Source organism: Protopterus annectens, chromosome 9.part0, assembly GCF_019279795.1.
Source record: "Protopterus annectens isolate FY-2018-M chromosome 9.part0, PAN1.0, whole genome shotgun sequence".
Classification (NCBI taxonomy): domain Eukaryota; kingdom Metazoa; phylum Chordata; order Ceratodontiformes; family Protopteridae; genus Protopterus; species Protopterus annectens.
Window position 1 is genome coordinate 516187172 of NC_056743.1, and position 20760 is coordinate 516207931.

General features: G+C 35.8%; 1 long non-coding RNA gene across 1 annotated transcript in view; it reads left to right on the forward strand.

Moving 5' to 3' along the window:
- Nucleotides 1-20760, forward strand: part of LOC122811315 — a 1944054-nt gene that overhangs the window by 302445 nt on the left and 1620849 nt on the right. The window contains exon 2 of the long non-coding RNA XR_006366234.1: nt 2516-2642. This is a non-coding gene — a long non-coding RNA (uncharacterized LOC122811315). The remainder of the gene's footprint in view (nt 1-2515; nt 2643-20760) is intronic.

A 20760-nucleotide genomic window follows, 5' to 3' on the forward strand; every position in this document is an offset into this window, starting at 1 on the left:
TCCTCAGCACATGTCCAAACCTACGCAATCTCGTCTCTCTTGCTTTGTCTCCAAACTGTCCAACATGAGCTTGACCCTCTAATATACTGATTCCTAATCCTATCCATCCTAGTCACACCGAGTGCAAATCTTAACATCTTTAACTCTGCCACATCCAGCTCTGACTCCTGCCTTTTTGTCAATGCCACTGTCTCCAACCCATATAATATAGCTGGTCTCACTACCCTCTTGTAGACCTTCCCTTTCATTCTTACTGGTACCCGTCTGTCACAAATCACTCCTGACACTCTTCTCCACCCATTCCACCCTGCCTGTACTCTCCTTCACCTCTCTTCCACATTCACCATTACTCTGAACTGTTGATCCCAAGTACTTAAACTCGTCCACCTTTACCAACTCTACTCCCTGCATCCTCACCATTCCTCTACCCTCCCTCTCATTTACACACATATATTCTGTCTTAGCCCTGCTGACCTTCATTCCTCTGCTCTCTAGAGCATATCTCCACCTCTCCAGCATCTCCTCAACCTGATTCCTACTCTCACTACAGATCACAATGTCATCTGCAAACATTATAGTCCACGGGGCCTCCTATCTGATCTCATCTGTCAACCTGTCCATCATCACTGCAAATAAGAAAGGACTCAGAGCTGATCCTTGATGGTAATCCCACCTCCACCTTAAATGGATCTGTCACTCCCACTGCAGTCCTCACCACTGTCACACTACCCTCGTACATATCCTGTACCACTCTTACATACTTCTCTGCCACTCCCGACTTCCTCATACAATACCACAACTCTTCTCTAGGCACCCTGTCATATGCTTTCTCCAAGTCTACAAAAACACAATGCAACTCCTTCTGACCTTCTCTGTATTTCTCCAATAACACTCTCAGAGCAAACATTGCATCTGTAGTGCTCTTTCCTGGCATGAAACCATACTGCTGATCAAATGCAGACTAATAGCAGGCAAAAACATTTAAATGCATTGCCTTTCAAGCGCCAGATAGAGAGTACGCTAAGTTAATACATTTATTCCATTGCTCAGTTACAAGTCACTATATCAGGCTGAATATGTATAATTTGTATGGAGCAAGGAAAACATCTATAATTCTTCAATTACCATTACTTTGATATGAGACTGGTAGGTAGCAACCATAATAGCATATGCTAAGAGGTGTCAGCTACAGTTACTTAATAAGTAAGCATATAGTGGCGAAGCTTGTTTGCTGTCTGAATTAAATGGAATAACAAAACAATAAAATAAGAAAAAAAGCCTTATTTACACTTAGTCATTGTGTGGAATATCTTTTGTTCTGAGTCAATTGAGTTGACAAAAACGCTAAACTTTTATTCCAATAAACTGCATCTGAGGACTCACAACATTAGTGCTCTTTTTTGTTTTTCTAGTTTTATTTTGAGCACTATTGCACCACCTTTTTGGTTCTTTTGTTATTGTGTGGAATATGAACTAACAAATATTTGCAAAATCAATGTTACTTATGAGGTGAGCACACTACTGGTGGGGGAGGGGGCCTCCATGAACAGCTACTAATACAATGTTTTTTTTTAACTTAAAAATGGTGCTATTATGATGTAGGGAATATAAAAGCTTTGTATGCATGTCAGATGGAGGAGGGACAAAGGTAGATTGAGTGGGCTTCCATATATGCAATAGGCTTTCAATGATTAAATGGAGTGTGCCACTACGCAGGGCAGACTACAAGTACCAAAAACAATTGGTTCTTGTAGCTAGTCAGATCAGTACATGTAAAGCTTTAGTGGTCTAAAGCAGAGTTGTCTGCAATTTTCTACATAGCATAGCCAATTTATAAGTGGAATCAGTTTTGTCAGACAAAGTGTAGTCTAACTTAATAGACTCAAAACTTTTTAGAGGCCGTTTAAACTACTGGAGGATGAGATTACAGATAGAAAGCTGTGTTTCCAAATATTTTGGATTTGTGAAGTACACTGTGGTGTGCATGGGGAAACTAGTACAAAGCTTTATTAATGGCAGCAGATTCTGACAAAACACTTCACTAAGTGGCACGACCATGGCCCCTTGAGACGCGACCACAATTCAGGCTCTCAGACAGTGTGATAAATGGATGTTGATATCTTATATGTGAAGCCAACAAATGCAATATATGTGAGATTTAGCAGATAAAAGTAACCTCTTATAAAGGCACCAGATAATGCCCCATTCCTTGTTTATTGAACCTTTAATCAGATAGGCTAGGGGTATAACAATGCATCAAAAGAACATGTAAAACAAAAAGCAGTGTAAACTGATGATTTGAGTACAAAAGTTGGACTTTAATTTTATATTATTTGTTTATATTTTAATGTTTGTCCCATGGTACTTACTGCACATCACAGTATGGAGCTGGGCACATAGCAGCTAATGGATAAGAAATCAACTGAATTTGCTTCTTTATGAGTTTGACTGTAGGTCACATTTATTTTTGAAAAAAATAGTTTGTTGACCAAGTTCCTATATTTTTGTTTATCAGATATACTGTTAAGTTGAAATTCATCTGAGAAGTAAAGTCACAGGAAAGCATTAACAATTGGAGTGGCATAATAGGAGAAATAAAAGATGAAACTGACCTGAGGACAGCCATGACAGATGAACTGAAGGTAAGCAAATTGTGTGAACTTATAAACTTTTATTATCATGGATGTTTACCTAGTTTGCTTAGACATAGGATTTAATAGACTGGTTTTAGCAAATGCAGATGTGACAGAGTCTGGATACTCCAAGGGTCTCCCTTTACTTAATTTATTGTACCCTTTGGTACTCTTCTGTGTATAGACATTGGTAATGACCCCCGCCCCCCCAAAAAAAATCATGTTTGTTTACATGTGATGAAAATAAAATCAGCAGTTATGTTTGGCATATGAAAGCTGAATAACCGTGCATGTGATCTTCAATTAAGAACCTTCCTAGACGACTGTGGTCAAATAAATAGCCTCTGGCAGCCCGTGTTGAACATTTTTTAAACCAATGTCTGACATTCTTAATCTAACATATCTATGAATGAAATTAAAGTTTCGGTATGCTTAGATGTAGTTATATGTTATACTTTGATTCCAGTACAGGACTGGAGTGATGAGTGTATACTGGTGAAACCGCAGAATAAAGGTCAAATGATAAATTTGCACTATATCATGAATTAATGTTTAGTAAAAAAAAAAAAATAAAAATGTATATACACACACATATATATATATATATATATATATATATATATATATATATATACATGTATATATATATATATATATATATCTATCTATATCTATCTATATATATATATATATATATATATATATACACACACATATGAATATGTATCTATCTATATATATATATATATATATATATATATATATATATATATACACACACATATACATATGTATATCTATATATCTATATATATATATATATATATATATATATATATATATATATATATATATATATATATATAGGGTCATATGAAATGAATAATTATCTCAGTTCCACTGAACAGCATACTTAACACAAAATAAAATAAAATGCTGACCCCTTTGCCAAAAGACCATTTTAATAGATTTAGTGCTTTCGTTCTGCATTGTATTCCAGAACTTCATCAAAATGTAAAAACTTCACTTCCCTTGCTGAATTTATTTTATAGGGAAAGTAATGAAACCATAATCAACACAAAAACAATTCACTTACCTGAAAAACAATTCTCTTACAATAAAAAACTAAATAAAATAAAATTACAAAACAAAATAAAATAAAACGCTGACCTCTTTGCCAATAGACCATTTTAATAGATTTAGTGCTTTCATTCTGCATTGTATTCCAGAACTTCATCAAAATGTAAAAACATCACTTCCTTTGCTGAATTTATTTTATAGGGAAAGTAATAAAACCATAATCAACACAAAAACAATTTACTTACTTGAAAAACAATTCTCTTATAATAATACTAATATAAAAAGACTATAGCAATCATGAATGTCAATAAAATGTTAAGCTGTTGTCATTCTCATCATAAGGTAACTGAAAAAAAAGATAAAAATTCTAATGCTCACATACAAGCACTAAATCTAATGAAACAGTCTTTTGCCAGATGGGTCAGAATTTTGTTATTCTTAATGAATAATTATTTTAATGTGTTCAAAAATAACTATCCTTTTTGTTTTCTGAAAATGCAAATCAGTAAAACAAAAGATACCTTTGCTTGTAGAGGTTGTTTATGGTGTAGATATTTAACTAACAACTGATGCATAGTGATGCTTGGGATAGTTTGCATGTAAAGTGAAGTTGCATAGTGAATCCTGGGATATTTTACATGTAACATCAAGTTGCATAGTGAACCTAGGGATAGTTTACATATGAGGTGAAACTGTGGTTTACCATACTCAGTGTTCTGATTGTACTGCTTTTTATATAACATGACTTATGGAGAATTATAAAACATATTAGAATTATTAAAATAAAGATGAAAGCAGTCCACCTAAATATGCTGACCTTTAACATAAAAATTGTACTAATAATATATTGAGTTTTTATTGGATAGTAAAGTCACATGGTTATTTAGGTTTTTGTAACCCAATGCTTGGTTGTATGAAGTTGTCTGATGAAGTTATTTTACATTATTAATGAAAGCACTTATGTAAATTCTATTAAAGAGTTTATTGCATACTATTATTTAGTATTCTATTTTTTATTTTATTCTAATTAATAATGTTTAAATGTAATTTAGCCATCTTATTTAATTTAAACTAAATGCTTAGTTAGACTTAAATAACAAAACGTGAGTGTTTGTTTTATTTATGGTTTATTAAACACTTTTTATTTATTTATTTATTTATTTTTTTTACCATTTGTGGTTCTGCAGTTTTATATTTGGTACACCTAAGCAAGTGTTTTATGCACTACAAGTGCCTTTTGGTTTCTTAAACTTGACATTGTAATCATAATGTACTGTAATGTCTTCTATGACCAGCCTAATTGATCGAGGCAGTGTCACTAGTGACGTATATTGGCTGACAACCTTTTTCGAATAACAGACTCCAACTCTTGCTGTAAAAAATGGAGGTATTTAGCCAGAGTGAAAGCAAATTTTTCAATTACACTGAATGGCGTTAAACGGCAGCACATCATTGTATCTGCATGTGTTGATCTAGTGCAATTCCTTACCAAACCCACGAGGCCATCAGCCACTTAGAAATAGTCTAAAAACTGTTCAGATACCTACACGAACACCAGTTATCTGAGAACACCCAACTGTTATCCTATGCCATTAAAGTATTTAATCTCCACTGCTCATTCTAGCAGTGCTCTAGTAACTGCTGAGTCAATTTTAGGCATGCTGTCAATGCACACACAAGGTTGAGTAATGTAAGATTAGCAGTTGTGTTAATGCAGGTGTGACCTTGTGGTGGACTTTGTTTGGATGAGTGATCTTAGCTGATCCACTAAGGGAACTGGAGTGAGAGACCCTGTTGAGTTCACCAGTCATGTCATCAGGAAAAACAAATCCCTTCTGTTGAGCAGCAGCATACCCTCACCAATTATAATGCCTATATATAAAGATAAAACAAGTAGTTTAAGCAATGCCATGGTATACTGGTGGCACTTTAGGGTGATCCAGTATATGTGCATGTTTCTGCTTAAGATGAGATGGTCAGCAGATCCACATACCTCACTAGAGGCAGTTACACCTCTCAGAACAAAGCTTTTTCATATTAGATAAAGCATTTTCTACCCCAGTAGCACTGTTTTAGGCGGTGTTCAGTTGATGGACATTCCCACATATGAAATTCTGATTTAAAGGAAGTCTGAGTGACAATGCTTAACACTACAAGTTAAAAGAATACAATGTCTACACTAGAGGCCTTCCTACTCCTGAAAGACATATGACTTTTCTTCTTATTGAAGTCTGGTTGCAGTGCAGTGCAAGTACTCCCTGTTTACCAGTGTTTGAAGCTCGTCAGGTGTTTCAACCCTCTGTGAGCTCTGGACATTTATCAGCATTTATTTGAAACCCTACCAACTCCTGATTCATGCTCCATGACTCCTAACCTAGAACTGGTTGAAGTCTCAGTGACTCTCATCAAGTCCAGTTAGCACACCTTTCCTAATTATAAATCCATGTCTATGCCCTTTGTGAAACAGTTAAAGTACCAGATGCAAACTGTAAAGCTATCCAACAGTCAAAACACTCTTCTTTGGGACAGTTCATTTACCCCTCCATCACTTGTTCAACCTTTCAACAACTGATGTACCAAAATATATCTCAGTTTTGTTAATGTCATTTCAATTTACTAAGTGGTTCCCCTCCTCTCCAGGATTTCTAACCACTTTGATTTTGTCCTTGCTAATACGGATGCAGCTTTCTCTGTCCCATTTGCATTTTGCTCTTGGTCAAAATCAACAATTTAGGTGAGACTTTTTCACTAAAAAAAATCACCACCTACAAGAATCCCACTATATTTAATATGTTCCACAAATCCAGCTACTTTTATTTAACAAGCATTTTAGACAATTAAAATGGCACTTCTCTCCTCATAACAATGCTCTTGCACACAAAACTAGATTTAGTTCTTGATAGATGTATTGAAGTAACCCTGTCCAAGTGGCATAAACATCCTGGAAAATTAAAGCTTGGGAAATGGTGAAATGCTGTCATAATTAAGTTTTATAATAATATTAAGATGAACCTACTAGCAATATACAAAAACATTCACTCGGTGTAAAAGGGAATTAATTCAAGTAAGCAAAATCCTCAAAGATGCCATCAGGAACTGTAAAGCTGAAGATGGCCCAAAAAAGAGGAAAAAATAAAACCTTTTCAACTGGGTTAGAAAGAAAGTAGAATACTGTTCAGAGCTGTCCTCTGTCTCTCTCTTTCCACTACTAAAAATAATCAGATATAATTTCTGATTGATTACTGATGCTCCTAAAATCTCTGTTGACCGGGACATGTCTGCATGCTTCAAGAACAATAGGACTGTCAGTCCTGAGAATGTCAACAACTGTGCTTTGTCCCGTGGCATGCAGTATCTTTCCCATTTCATCCTTATCACAGCCTAGATCATTTCACTGGTTATGTTCTATTGTTCTATATCAATGGAAAACCACAATTCAGATATAATTTCATTGCCCCCCCCCCCAACCCCGTACTGATGCTCCTAAAATCTCTGTTGACCAGGACATGTCTGCATGCTTCAAGACCAAGAACAATAGGACTGTCAGTCCTGAGAATGTCAACAACTGTGCTTTGTCCCGTGGCATGCAGTATCTTTCCCATTTCTTCCTTATCACTTCAACCTAGATCATTTCACTGGTTATGTTCTATATCAATGGAAAACCACAATTTAGGCATCAAAAGCATTACCAAAGACTCAAAGGTAATTCAAATATAACTTTAATGGTGGTATCACTACATATAGGTGGCTTGAATTCTGTGCCCAGTGATTATAGACCTAGTAGACTTACTAACCTCATCTGTAAGGCTGTGGAAAGAATCACTGCTGAAATAAACAGTTGGATTACTTTTGTATAAATGTAAATTTGCCTATGTCACAAATGATAATTCAATAAAAGTGTTAAAGAAAAAAAAAAGAATGTTTTTGGTAATCCCCTGTCAATGTTTTTGGTAATCCCCTGTCACTTGTCGTCAACCAGTTTGGTTGCCTTAAAGCTAACCCTGCCTAGCTGTTATTCTCTAATTAATCTGCTACCCACATAACCTAATTTTTTCTACCTTAAATCTTTATGTACCCAATCTATACTCTAATCTTCACTCTTAATTTCTGTCTCAGTCACTACTTAGTATTACTTACCATGCTTAAAACCTACTAGATACTGTATTTACATTTCTTTTTGTATACTATGTTAAACTGAAGATGAATTACTCTATATTAATGCCATCTCCTAATCATTAGCATCAGATGTTTATATATTTTTAAGTATATTTTTGTTTTTAGTATGTATTTTGTGTGTTATTTTTAGTATGTTTTTTTTTTTTTTTTTTTTTTTTTTGTTGCCTTTCTCCCCGGGCCTCCACTGAAAATGGACACGTATCCAGTTGGACTAACCCGGTCAACAAATGTAAAATAAATAAAGGTGGATCAGATATCCCCAGCATACTTGACTTTTTTGAAAAAGGGTCCACCATATACTCTGCCAGATAGCTAAATGGATCACCCATAGAATGTGCGCCATTATGGTTCAGTTTCTACAAGACTCTCTCCTGAGATCCTACTGTTAGCTACTTTTCAGATATGAAGGCAAAGGTCACATGACTGGTTAACTAAGTTTGTTGAATTCAAACTGGGTGCAGTTCTCTATTCCTCCAAGGGTTTTTCAGGGTCTACAAAAAAGTTATTTACCTTACTAATAAATGATGCTTCAGTCACGAATTTAGTCTGAATAGCAAGATATGCAGCATTATCAGTTTTTAGAAAACATAAATCCCTCTACTATTATAGAAATATCTCCCAATTCAAAATTAATTCAATTATTGGGGACTGCATACCTCATTCGGAATTAGAAATCTTTTGGTCTATCCCAAGTTATTCTTAAAAGTGCTTGTTCTGGACCAAAGGTGATGTTATTCCACTTTATTCCTTCCTTATTAAGCCATTATCAAGCATCCTGCCTCCTTTAGCATGTACCTTTCTAAGCATTTAGGCCACTTTAAAAGGCCGTGAAGATACTTAACTAAGATAATTAATTCTTTAGGCAATGTAATTTGTTCTGAAAAACTTACATACTCTCTCCTATAGTCTCTCTTTACAGAGGCTTCTACAAGAAAATCTTAATATTTCATCCCATGACTGAATGCTCCCTCTCCCACTCTTTTTGAACTGGCACAATTACATAAAATTAGGGGTGGAACTAACAACTGGTACAAAGATGTGAACTTCTTCCCCTTTATACTAACAACGCTCTCTGGAATGAGCCATACCTAATCCAATAGGGTCCCCCCTTACATGTTAGGCAAAGCAATTTCTTTGCTAACAAAAATAAATAAATAGATAAATAAATAAAAGGTGGGGGGTTATCATAAACTCTCACATGGGTTATGTGGTAGTAGTTTACTGCCTAACAAAAAATTAAAAAAAAAAAACTTTTATCTTTTGGGTGACATGGCCAAAAGTCCCTTATAATCCTTTGAAACTGTCAGCCAATAGGTAAGTTTATAAATGATAGTGGACCTGGTCAGATAGTGATCTACACTGTGTGCAGCCACATGATTAGTTTCAGCCTACCCACCCAGGAAAAATACTGGTTTGGAAATCTAATGAAGGCTCAACGACTGTATGATTCCTCTGTTTTTATAGTCTCGGTGCCAGGACAAGAAACCATACCTACATTAAAAATGCCCATACTTTGTGGTTGCCTAGTGGCATCTGTTCTCTGTGTCGGTCATATCCATTAAATATGTTGGTAGAAGACTGCAGGAACCTGTACGGTCAGAGATTATAGGGGTTGGGCTGGCAATGTCCACATACATTCAGCAGTAACATGGCCTGGTTATTTGCTGTTGTTTTACTTAATTTGTATTGCAGTACAGTAGGCCTGTTCAGGAATGAAATTAATACTTGGCTCGTTTTTGCTTGTGTGTGTGTGTGGGGGGGGGTGTGTGTGGGGGTGTGTGGGTGTGTGTGGGTGTGTGTTTGTGTGTGTGACTGAGATCATCTGAAGTGCAGCTGCATGCAGTGAATAAAAAAAATATCTCTAGTGCCAAATGCCACCGACACATTAATTTTCTCATAAATATTGTTTTTGCAGAACATGTTCCAGCATGGAATTGTCTAGACTACTGCTTTGATATACGGGCAGTAATAAGGACTGGTTATACAGATACAGTATGAAAGTTATATATTGGGCTGCATTTTTGCTCTTGAAATTAAGTTAAAGATTTAAAGAGAATGTAAAGAGCATGTAACAGTAATACATGTTTGTTAATACACAAGAAACATGTTTATTAAGCATCTTTAAAAATAAAACAAGAAAAGGCAAGTTGTGTATATAGTGTCAGCTTCCATGGAGCCCCTGCATGAATTTAAATAAAGCCTGCTAGGAAGATGGCACCTTTTGTTTCTGTTTATATATCTTAATGGTCTTCATCATGTTGTTCATACTGCAGTCATTGTTATCAAAATCAGTGTTGCTGCAGTACTGAGATGGAAGTAACATTGCATTTACGTGTGCATTTCAGGGTAGTTCTTACCGTTTGTACACAGATCACTGCATACTTCTGCTTTTAACACCGTATCCAGATTCATAGCTGGTGGCTACTTACTGCTGTTTATAGTATTCATGTCAGATCAGATTGTCACATGATTGTTGTAAATGAGGCCATTACATTGCAAAACATAAAAGTGTTGCAGGGAGGGAAAAAGCTTGAACATTGAAAGTAACACACATGGAGTCTTTCATTTTACATTGCCCTGTGGCATTTTATCCAGTCTTCATGGGTAGCCTCTTATGTATGGAGTAAGCCAAAGAAACTCCGCAAATACGTATGTTGATGCGCATCTTTATTTGTATTTGTTTTATGGGTACAACACTAATCTCCAGGGAATTTTTTCCGACTCGCTACCAGTGTCTGATTTAGTGACTTTCTCAGAGTCGCACATTTAAGTAGTTGAGGCTGAGGGAATCCAACCTGTGCATCAGCAGTAAAGATGTGCTTTTTGGCAGAAAACTGATTATCTAGATGTGCAGCATTAGATTTTCAGTAGAGGGATACCTTGGCATTTTTTGAGGGATACTTTTAGTGAACAGTGTAGCTATGTCCCAGCTCATGTATCCTTGTTAAAATTAGAAGGTTCTGTTTGTACCACAGTATTATCCGGCATTCATATCATTACAATACCATGTCTGATGATCTTCAGATGCTATTTCTGGTGCATTGGTAACTTGTAGAGCGTTGCAAGACCTCTGAGTATGGTCGCAGTTGGGCTTCATCAAAGTTTGAATACACTTATTGTCCAGTTTGAAATGATTTTAGAAATCACTTTGCCTTCACTACAGCATTTTTTTCTCAGCAGCAGCAGCCTTCCAGTGAAATAATTGAAGTTATTTTCAGGAAGATGTAAGCCAATCAGAAAATGTACATCTCTGTCAAAGCAGGATAATATTTCCACCTTGTGAGCCTGGTGATCAGTATTAACTACATTATTTTAATGGGATATAGTCATTGTTTAGTGTCTAAATATTAAAATTATTAATTATTGATATTAATGTATTCAAGACACAACTATGTCCATTTGTAAATACTGTTAACTGCCAATTGGTATATAACTACAGAATTTGACAATGGGTTGCTTAAGAACACAGAATAATTTCTGCAAACTTAAAGCTGTTTAATATGAGTTAATAGTTGTACTAATAAATGAAAACCATTGTGTCACTGGGTATTGATAGATGTCAAATTCATAAATTAATGACTCAACACATCACAAACCATCGCAGCTGCAACTCATCACAGCTGTTAGTTCTACAATGGGTCTTACTCTCCTTTTAAACCAAGATTGTATGGTGTGAACTCTGTTTACATGAAGATGAATGTGTAGGAGGCACAGGTCCCAACAACACCAACAGTAAACCTCCCTTCCTCCTGCATAAACTACACTTTGTAAAAGTCATAGTTTTGAAGAGCATTTTAACAACTACTCTTTCGATGACTTCTTATGTGATGATTTATTAAGAAGCCCAAATCCATGTGTCTATAGTGTTAGATGAAGTTATCTCTGCTACCTGCTATCAGATGAATGTTTAGATAGATGTTAATAATTAATTAAGCAAATATGTACATTATGTTTTTGAATAATTTAATAATTCGGTGCATAAGCGAGTACTGAAAGGATGGACAAATGAAATTATACCTCATTTGCCTTTTCTGAAGAACTGATTCCTTGCTTGAGATTTGTATTTATTTCACATAATTATCAGTTATTATTATTATTAGATGAAATTACCAGGCAGTCTACAGATTATCACAACCCAAGCCAGTAATCCATATTTGTAAGTTCCCTCCAGCCTCATGGAGGGTAGGACATTGATAGATAGAGACCAGGAGGAAATGTTAGCTTGTCCATATAATTATCTGGGTTTACTTCAACAGTATCAAGGCTGCTGCTGTGCTTGACATGCCAAGTAAATTTGATCTACAATTGGGACATACACTGAGATATAAATTTAGCATGTCAGTCAGTGTGTCTTATTTCTCTCTTTAGCAGGATTTAGGTGCTTTACCTGGGTATTTAAGGAAACATTTCGTCAATGAAGAATAGAAGGTAAAGTACAATTGGATTTTTGAGGCTGAAAAGACTAGGCATAGATCATTAACGAGGAGGATATAAGAAAATGAGTACATGGAGAGGGGTGTCAGCCTGTCAAGAAAACTGAGGCTCTTGAAGCCTTTGATCTTTTTGATTAGCAATCTGAAGTCTCTTGAATGATGCATTTAGACAAATATGTGCCAAAAAAGTTCAGTATAGTCAGTAATGGGTATGACAAAAGTTAGTAAAAAGGAATTAAGACTCCTCTGGAGTCAGTAGAGATGTTTTTGGAAATTATACGAGTCAGATTGATGGATCTCTGAATTACCAACTAGAAATGATGGTCAAAAGGTTAGAAATGATCATTTAGAGTATCTACATCCCTTTCAATAGTGAACCAATATGGTATTATGTAGTAATCTTTGGTTTGCCAAAATAAATTGTGCTACATTTTTCGTTTAATTTGAGACTGTTGTGATTGTACCAGTTATCATCACAGTCTAGCCCATGTTGCAGCAGCTGTGAGCCTGTGTGTGTTGGTAGGGGTGAGGTGAAGGAGTGAATACTAATGCACAGTTTATACAAACTTAGATAACCATAGACCAGGAATTTTGGCTCAAATGTCTAAAATATAGATGCCAAATATGAGAGGGCCTTACACTGAGCCATATGTGTACACCACTGGTAACGAGTTAGGCTTTCAGAAGTGGCACCTGAAACTGTAACCGCATTGGCTCTCTCGGACATGAATTTGTATTCAAATTTTAAATCAACCCCTGTCACCCCATTTTCTATATGGGGTTGGGGGTGTCGTATCTCTCTCTTGATTCAGTGCTACACCCCTACCTTCTTCGACAGTCATGCCTGAATGTAACAGGTCTTCTCTCAAACAATCCATCCATCTCTTTGCTGGATACCCTCATTTTCTTTTGCCTTCTTGTTTGTTCTAAAACTTCTTCAGCAGACTGGCTTCTGCTTTTCTGCATATGTGCCTGAATCTGTTTTCTCTTACATTTTCTGCAATTAAAACTACTGTGACTTCTGCTCTTATGTGTTCATTTCTTCATCTGTTACACAATGTGCATTCTACCAGCTGTCTCAAGCACTTTGTCTCCATCACCTCTAGCTACGTCAAGTGCTCTGCCTTTACTGCCAAGGTTTATATACCATACAGTAGTACTGGTTGCACCATTTTGTACACCTTACTTTTCAGCTTCTTTGACATTCTTCTGTCATAGACAACACCTGACACTCTGTGCCAGTTGGCTGCAGCTGCTTTATGCTTTCTCCAAATCTAAGAATGCCCAATTGGACTCTTTCCTCATCTCTAGCTTCTCTTCAACCATCTGTCTCGCTACAAACATTGGGTTGCTTGCGTTACATACTGATCTGAATTCAAACTGCTCATCTCCCATCTTACTTTTTACCACTCTCTGTGTTCATTTATCAATCACCCTCTCCAGAACATTCATGCAGTGTGACAGGAGTTAGGTACATCTGAATTGTCCACAGTTGTGAATGTCCCCTAGTATGCTTATTCTCCAGTTATCTGAGATATGGCTTTTTCTCCACACTGCTATGGGGAACCTCAGGAGCCATTTCTCCCCTTTCTCACCCAGCATCTTTATCATATCTGCTGTCACCTCATCTGAGCCTGCTGCTTTCCCCAACTTCATTTAGTGCCGTTCTTACTTCTTCTAGGGTGGACTCTTACTCTTTTTCCAATGTAGGTTGTGCCTGGGTCTGGGTCAGTGCAGCTTCTGTGGGGTTTTATTCATATGGAAGCTGGTGGAAGTACTCCTTCCATCTGTGTTTGATGTCCTGTAGACTGGTGAGTAGGTTGTTGCTGGCATCCCTTCTGAAGGGTGTCTGACTATCTTCTTTATTTTTGTGTCTTTGTCTTACAACCTGATATAGTTTCCTTGTGTCATCTATTGAGTCACTTTCCAGAAGCTAGTAGAATCCCTCTGATGCCATGTTCTTTACTACAACTCCTTTCTTAGCTTCTTTGTTAGCCAACCAGTATTCCATAGTAGCCTTTTCCATTTTTTTCTATCTCCCACTTTTTCCTGCATGACTCCTTTCTTTGATGACTTCCTAGACTCCTTATTCCACCATGAGCTTTCCTTATGTACTTCATTTCAACACCTGGCTCAGTCATATATCTGTTCTGTAGTCCTCACACATGCTCTTTTGAGGTGGTGCCATTCTTCTTCGGCTCCATCTATTTCCTCTTTTTCTTGAAGTACTAGATCCATGAGTAATTTCCTTGAACTGCTGTGATTTTTATCCATTCAGTTTCCAGGTTTTCAGCCTACTCTCTGTATTTTTTAAACAAGAAACATCTTTATTAAATTATCACTTATGACACTGGCAATCATACATTTATATAAATGAAAACAAGCCATATCAACATAATTTTAGTTGCAGACATTATACATCACTCATAATTTAGCCAATAACAGTCAGTCAAACATTAAATAGCTCATTCAAATCCCGCCTTCTTTTAAAATCGCCTTCCTCCTCTACATGTATTGTTCCCACAATTCCCATTTTTTCTATGTCATTGGGTCCTGCACTTTTCTAAAGATCCCATTTCCAGTTTTCTCTGTTCTTATATTCACTACTTCTGATACAGTTGGTTTAGACTTTGATTTCTTTTTTTAGTAATTGCTTTTTTGGCCGCTTCCATAATTAGATTCAGCAAGGCCTTACCAGGCAATTGCAATTCAGTATCATACCTCAAAAAATTATTTCCATAGTTATATCTGTTTGCTCACCTAGCATTTCAGATAGAGTAGTCTGCAAGGAATTTTATAAAGTCTGCCAACTCATTATGCTCCCAGAAAATATGTTGCCAATGACTCTTTTCTTCCCCATGGCACCTCCAATATTTGCTATCTAACTGAGGAAAAATTATTTGGAGTCTACTTGTGGTATAAAAAATGCCATGTAAACACTTCCAGGCAAAAAATCTAAAATCTTCTAGACTTTGTTGCATATTTGGGGGACATACATATATCCCCCCATTCTTTCTTTATAAATAGCTTATCGAATCTCTCTTCCCAATCCCTTCTAACTTCATCAAATTGATTCTTATAGTTATCATGCAATATTTTATATGGTCTACTAGCTATACCTTTTTTATCAGCAGCTTCTGTAGTAGATTCTACTAAAATCTCTACCAGTGCTAGTCTTTCATTTAGGATCCCCCTATTTATTTCTCTTTGCTTATACTCTCATATCAATCCTTGATAGGGAAGGCAAAATCTAGCCTGCAACGCAAATAAATTTTTGTCCTCTTCCCATTCTATTACCTTTCTAATTATTTTCTCCCAATACCTTTGTTCTTTTTCCAGTTTTCTCCAATAAATTCCAACCCCTCTTGCCTGTTGTCTGTATCCCCAATTGCAGACATCCCTATAAGCAGAATTTCCTTTCTCCATTCCCATGTTGGCTTAGTTATTTGAATGCTTTCTACTACTTTATGAATATAATATTCTGTATGGTTATTGTTGTTCTCCTTAAGGATCTGCCTCCAAAATCTCTGTCTCTCTGTTTCTTGAGCCTTCCCCCTTTCATCATCATTCTACTGTGCATAGGAGCCTTAGCTGTAGCTCTGAAGTACCCTTTCAAATTTGATAATCCCAAACCACCTTGTCCTATTGGAAGAATCAGCTTATCCCACTTGACTCTTTCTTTCTTCCCCTCCCAGATAAAATCCTTCAGGTCTTCATTAATTGCTTACCACAACTTCTGTGGTCGATAGAAATATGCCTGGCTTGTGCATAACATGAAAAGGAGTAAAAATATTTTACCTGCTTGTATCTTGTTATCCATATCCGCAAAACAGAAATTCCCATTTCTCAGTTTTTGTATTATCTTTTATTTGGTCTCTTCCCACATATCCTTAGCTGCCACACCTGAATCCTTTTTAATCCATGCTCCTAAGTACTTCATTTTATCATGTCTCCATAAATATGGATATTGCTGAATCAATTCATGTGAGGGTCCATAGTTTATAGCTATTGCCTTTGTTTTAGCTTCATTAATTCTGCATCCTGAAAAGACTTGAAACTGTCTCACAGTGTTCCAAAATAGTAAAATGTCATTTTTGGAGGTTTTTTATCAGGTATAAAATAATATTGTCAGCAAACAGTTACTGCTTTTTGACTACCATACCATTTACATCCCTGAGTTTCTGAGTCTCTTATTGCATTTGGCAGTGGTTCTAAATATAATGCAAATAACAAAGGTAAAAGAGGACATCCCTGCCTGATTCCTATGCTCAAACAGAAATTATCAGAGAGGAACCCACACACTTTAATTTTCACCTCCGATCCCTTATATAGCCTCCAAGTCAAGCTTATAATTTTAGCAGGGAATGCAATTGTTTCCATTGCTCTACTCATAAACTCACAGCTTACTCTGTCAAATGCTTTCTCTGCATCAAGAGCCCCCAACAACGGTGGTATTTTCTTACATTTTGCTTCCCTCTTGATCATCATTGTTCTGTTAATGTTGTCAAATGTTTGCCTCCCCTCCACAAAAATACATTGGTCCAGATCTATCAGTTTTGGCATCAGCTTCGTCATTCTTTTAGCCACTATAGACATAAAGAACTTTATAATCATGGTTTAGGACTGAAATGGGCCTGTATGAAGGTTGATCTGATGGGTCTTTACCCTCTTTTGGTGTTAAAGCCACCGCCACTTTCTTCCAGGATGTTGGTGCTTCTCCTCTTTTCAAAATACTGTTAAAACCATCCAGATCTTTATCATTTTCGTTCCCTCCTAGCTTCCAAACTTCCACAGGAATACCATCTGTTCCTGGGGACTTTCCTGTAGATTGGTTTTATATATATATATATATATATCACCATTTTATCTCTTTTCCTCCTATCCTAACTGTTAGTAATTGAGCCTTGTCCACCTCTAATATTGGCATATTGAATTCTTCCATAAAGATTTCCATTTGTACCTTTTCATGATTCCCATACTTCTCTGCATTATACAGATTTTCATAACATTTCTGAAAAAAAAATTCTAGTACCTCTTTAGAATCTCTTTATCTTCCTTCTTATAGGCCGTCTAAGCTTGGTGACAACCCTTTCTACTTTCTGTTGCCTGAGTCATTGTGTTAAAAGTTTTTCTGTTCTGATCTTTTTAAACCCATGCATATTATTGAGGTAATCCCTTATTTTCTATTCAACATTCTGCAATTGCTCCACCTCTTTTTCTTTTAGATTCTCCCTATTCTACAATACTTTAACCTTTGTCAGTTCCTCCAAATAATTTGTCATTTCTTAACCACATATCTTTCTTTTATTTCCACCCTATTTTTAAATTCCACTTTAATTTTAACCCATTCCCTAGCTATATTTTCTTTTTCTTGTTTAAAAAAATCTTTATTAAATTGTCAAATATGACATATGCAATTATATATAAAATCAAAACAAACAATACTGACATAATTTTAGTTGCAAACATACATCACAAACCATAGTGACATAATTGTAGTTGCAAACGTTATACATCACTTATGATCTATCCAGTCATTGTCAGTCAGACATTACATAGCTCATTCATACCCTGCTCATTTAAACATTGTTCCTCCTCTGCATGTATCATTACCACAATTCCTATTTTTACTAGTAATTTGTTTCCATCCTTTTCTAGAGATCCCACTTTTAGTTTTATCTCCCGTACTATATTCATTACTTCTAGTAAAGTTTTCTCTAATATCTCCCAAATAATTTCCACTACCCATTCCTTAAATTCCTCTCATTTCAACAGATAGGTGGGAAAGCACCAGTGTCTCATTTTTATTTCATTACCCTGGATTTTTATTTTAGTTACTATTGGTGCATTATCTATTTTAGTAATTGGATACATATCAAAACTTTCAATTAAATGCACATGCTCTTGTGAGATGCAACTTCTGAGAAGCCTACCTCAGTGTTTGTATCTTGGGGAATATGTAAATTCACTCAGAACTCGTACTACTGAATTCACATCTTCAATGCCAAATATATTCATACATTTCTTCAAAAATCTACCCTCCTTTGTTATATTTTTCCCTTTTGCATCCCCCAAATACAGATTCACTGCTTCAGATCAGATTTCAGTCCACACCTTTTAGTAATGTTCCCTGCTGAAAGCTGATTATTTATCTCAGAATTTTCTTAAGCTCCATTATAGCAGTTTTAGGAGGAATATAAATACATACCAGTATAATCCTCCCCCTTGCCAGTAACCCCTTACTGCTACAAATATACCATTATTTATCTTTTTTCTCCTCTTCTATCAGTATTGGGGCTCCTCTTGCAATTGATATAAGTACTCCTCTTTTCCTTTGTCCCAGGTTTTTCAGTGAATAACCTTCCTGAAAACCTTTATCAAATTCACATGCTCATTTCTTTCCAAATGTGTCTCTGTAGCATAACTATTTGCACTGTACATTTTAATATAATTCACTACTCTTTTTTGTATGTATCTGAGATCATTTAAATTTAAAGATAATATAGAAAGTGTCATTATGTTAAAAAGTTATCCTCAACTTGTTTGTGTAACAGTTTTTTTGTTACATGTCTAGTTCCATCTTTTGTGTTACCTGCATACACTAATGTTTGGCAGGTTTATCTTTTATGCAGTTGTTTCTTCTCATATTCATTTGAGCTTATGTCATATCTTACAAAAATTTTGTTTTGCTGAAAGTCCTCAAACAAAAAAAACAACCCCCCCAATATACCCCTAAAAACCTATTAACTTACTACTAACACACAAAACTATTTATATATTCAAATATTGAAGTTTTACCTCCTAATACAAACAATTGACCTAGACTGGCAGGTACACTGACAGACTTAGATTAACCTAAAAGGCAGGTTATCCATGCCTAGACACACGGTATAGCCTGTGCTTCTACTAAGTGCTGTCTGGTTTTGACTTATTTTTGTTTAATCTCCCAGATTGAGAAAGCACTTGAATGATTTCAGTAAACATTATCTCTTAACCATTGAAAGAAAAAAGTATTCTGTTTTTATTGATCTTTATCATATTGTCTCTATAGAGACATGAGACCCAGATACACCACTGCTTCTACAAAACCCATTTATTTGCTAGGGGAAACTTTTTTATTATATTCAATGATGTTCTTTATTTATTTGCTTTCTCTAAAAACTTGTTACTAGATCAAGCCAAAGGCCTTAATCCAGTCATTCCCCTATGCAAAAGTGAGAAAAAGCACACCAGATTTTCTTGTATAATGCTCTCTTGACAAGACTTTTCTTCTTTTTTTTTTTTTTTTTTTTTACATTTCACTGATTACGTTTCTTAAACCTGAACAAGGAGAAAGAAGAAAAAAACAGGGGCACCCATTTACTTTAGTATCCCTATTACCCTCAAAAATAACTCGGAAAGCTTTACTTTATAGAATGCAGATTCTATCATGCATTATAAAAATACTACTGTTAAGAACAAAGTTTGTTTTACTTACAGTTAAACTCCTTCCTTCTTCTTCTCTTCTCTTAAATGATCTTCTAAACATTAATGACATGAGGTAGAGTCCTACAAGTTTAATGCTGCATAGGGGAGGAGCACTGGGGTGACAGATGAACTAGGCGTGGCTCTATCAATGAAAACTAAACAGTGTGAGTGAAATAGCACAGAAGTTCCAATGAAACTAGCACAGAGAAACTCAGTCTCCTCCTCCTTCTCCCTTTTTGTAAACAAATTGTCATCTAAGGGGATAATGACATCTGTGTAACTCTTGCCAACTTGTGAAGGGCAAGAAACTCAAAAGTAGGCAGTGTGAGCTGCCCACTTACTTCAAGATCATCACATAAGATATGTAATTTAAAACAGCACACTCAAGAAGGGGCAAGACTCTAAACCTGTCAGTGCAGCATGTCTGAAGAAAGTAAAATAATTTTGAAACAAATATAAAATCCAAAAATAACATTGGTAGATACATGAGAACTCTCAACCCATGTAAGTGGATGTTTTATATTCCCAAACAAGTACCATCTCTACATTAAAACACTTATTATTTAAGGAATTGAGAAAAATAATAACCTTGATATTAGCTGGCTACATATGTCAAAGTACAGGCACTCGGCACAAACAGAAACCACTAATATTCCTGCACAGAGGGGATCCATTAACACACAGACAAAATATCACCACCTTTCTCTCCTGCACTGAAAGGGTAACACTAAAAGCAGTGAATCTCCCAGTAGCAACGACCCAAATAACACCAGAACAACCCAGGACTCTGCCAGCACCTCGGCTCACAACCAAAACTTTTGGACAAAATTCAGTCACAAAGCCCAGCATAAAGGAAACAAAAAATAAACAGACAAATAAAATAAAAGAAAGCATTACCACAGTATGGAGACTACATAGAAAATCTCAATGGGGATGAAAAGAAATCACAAACCAAAACAAAAGTGGTACCC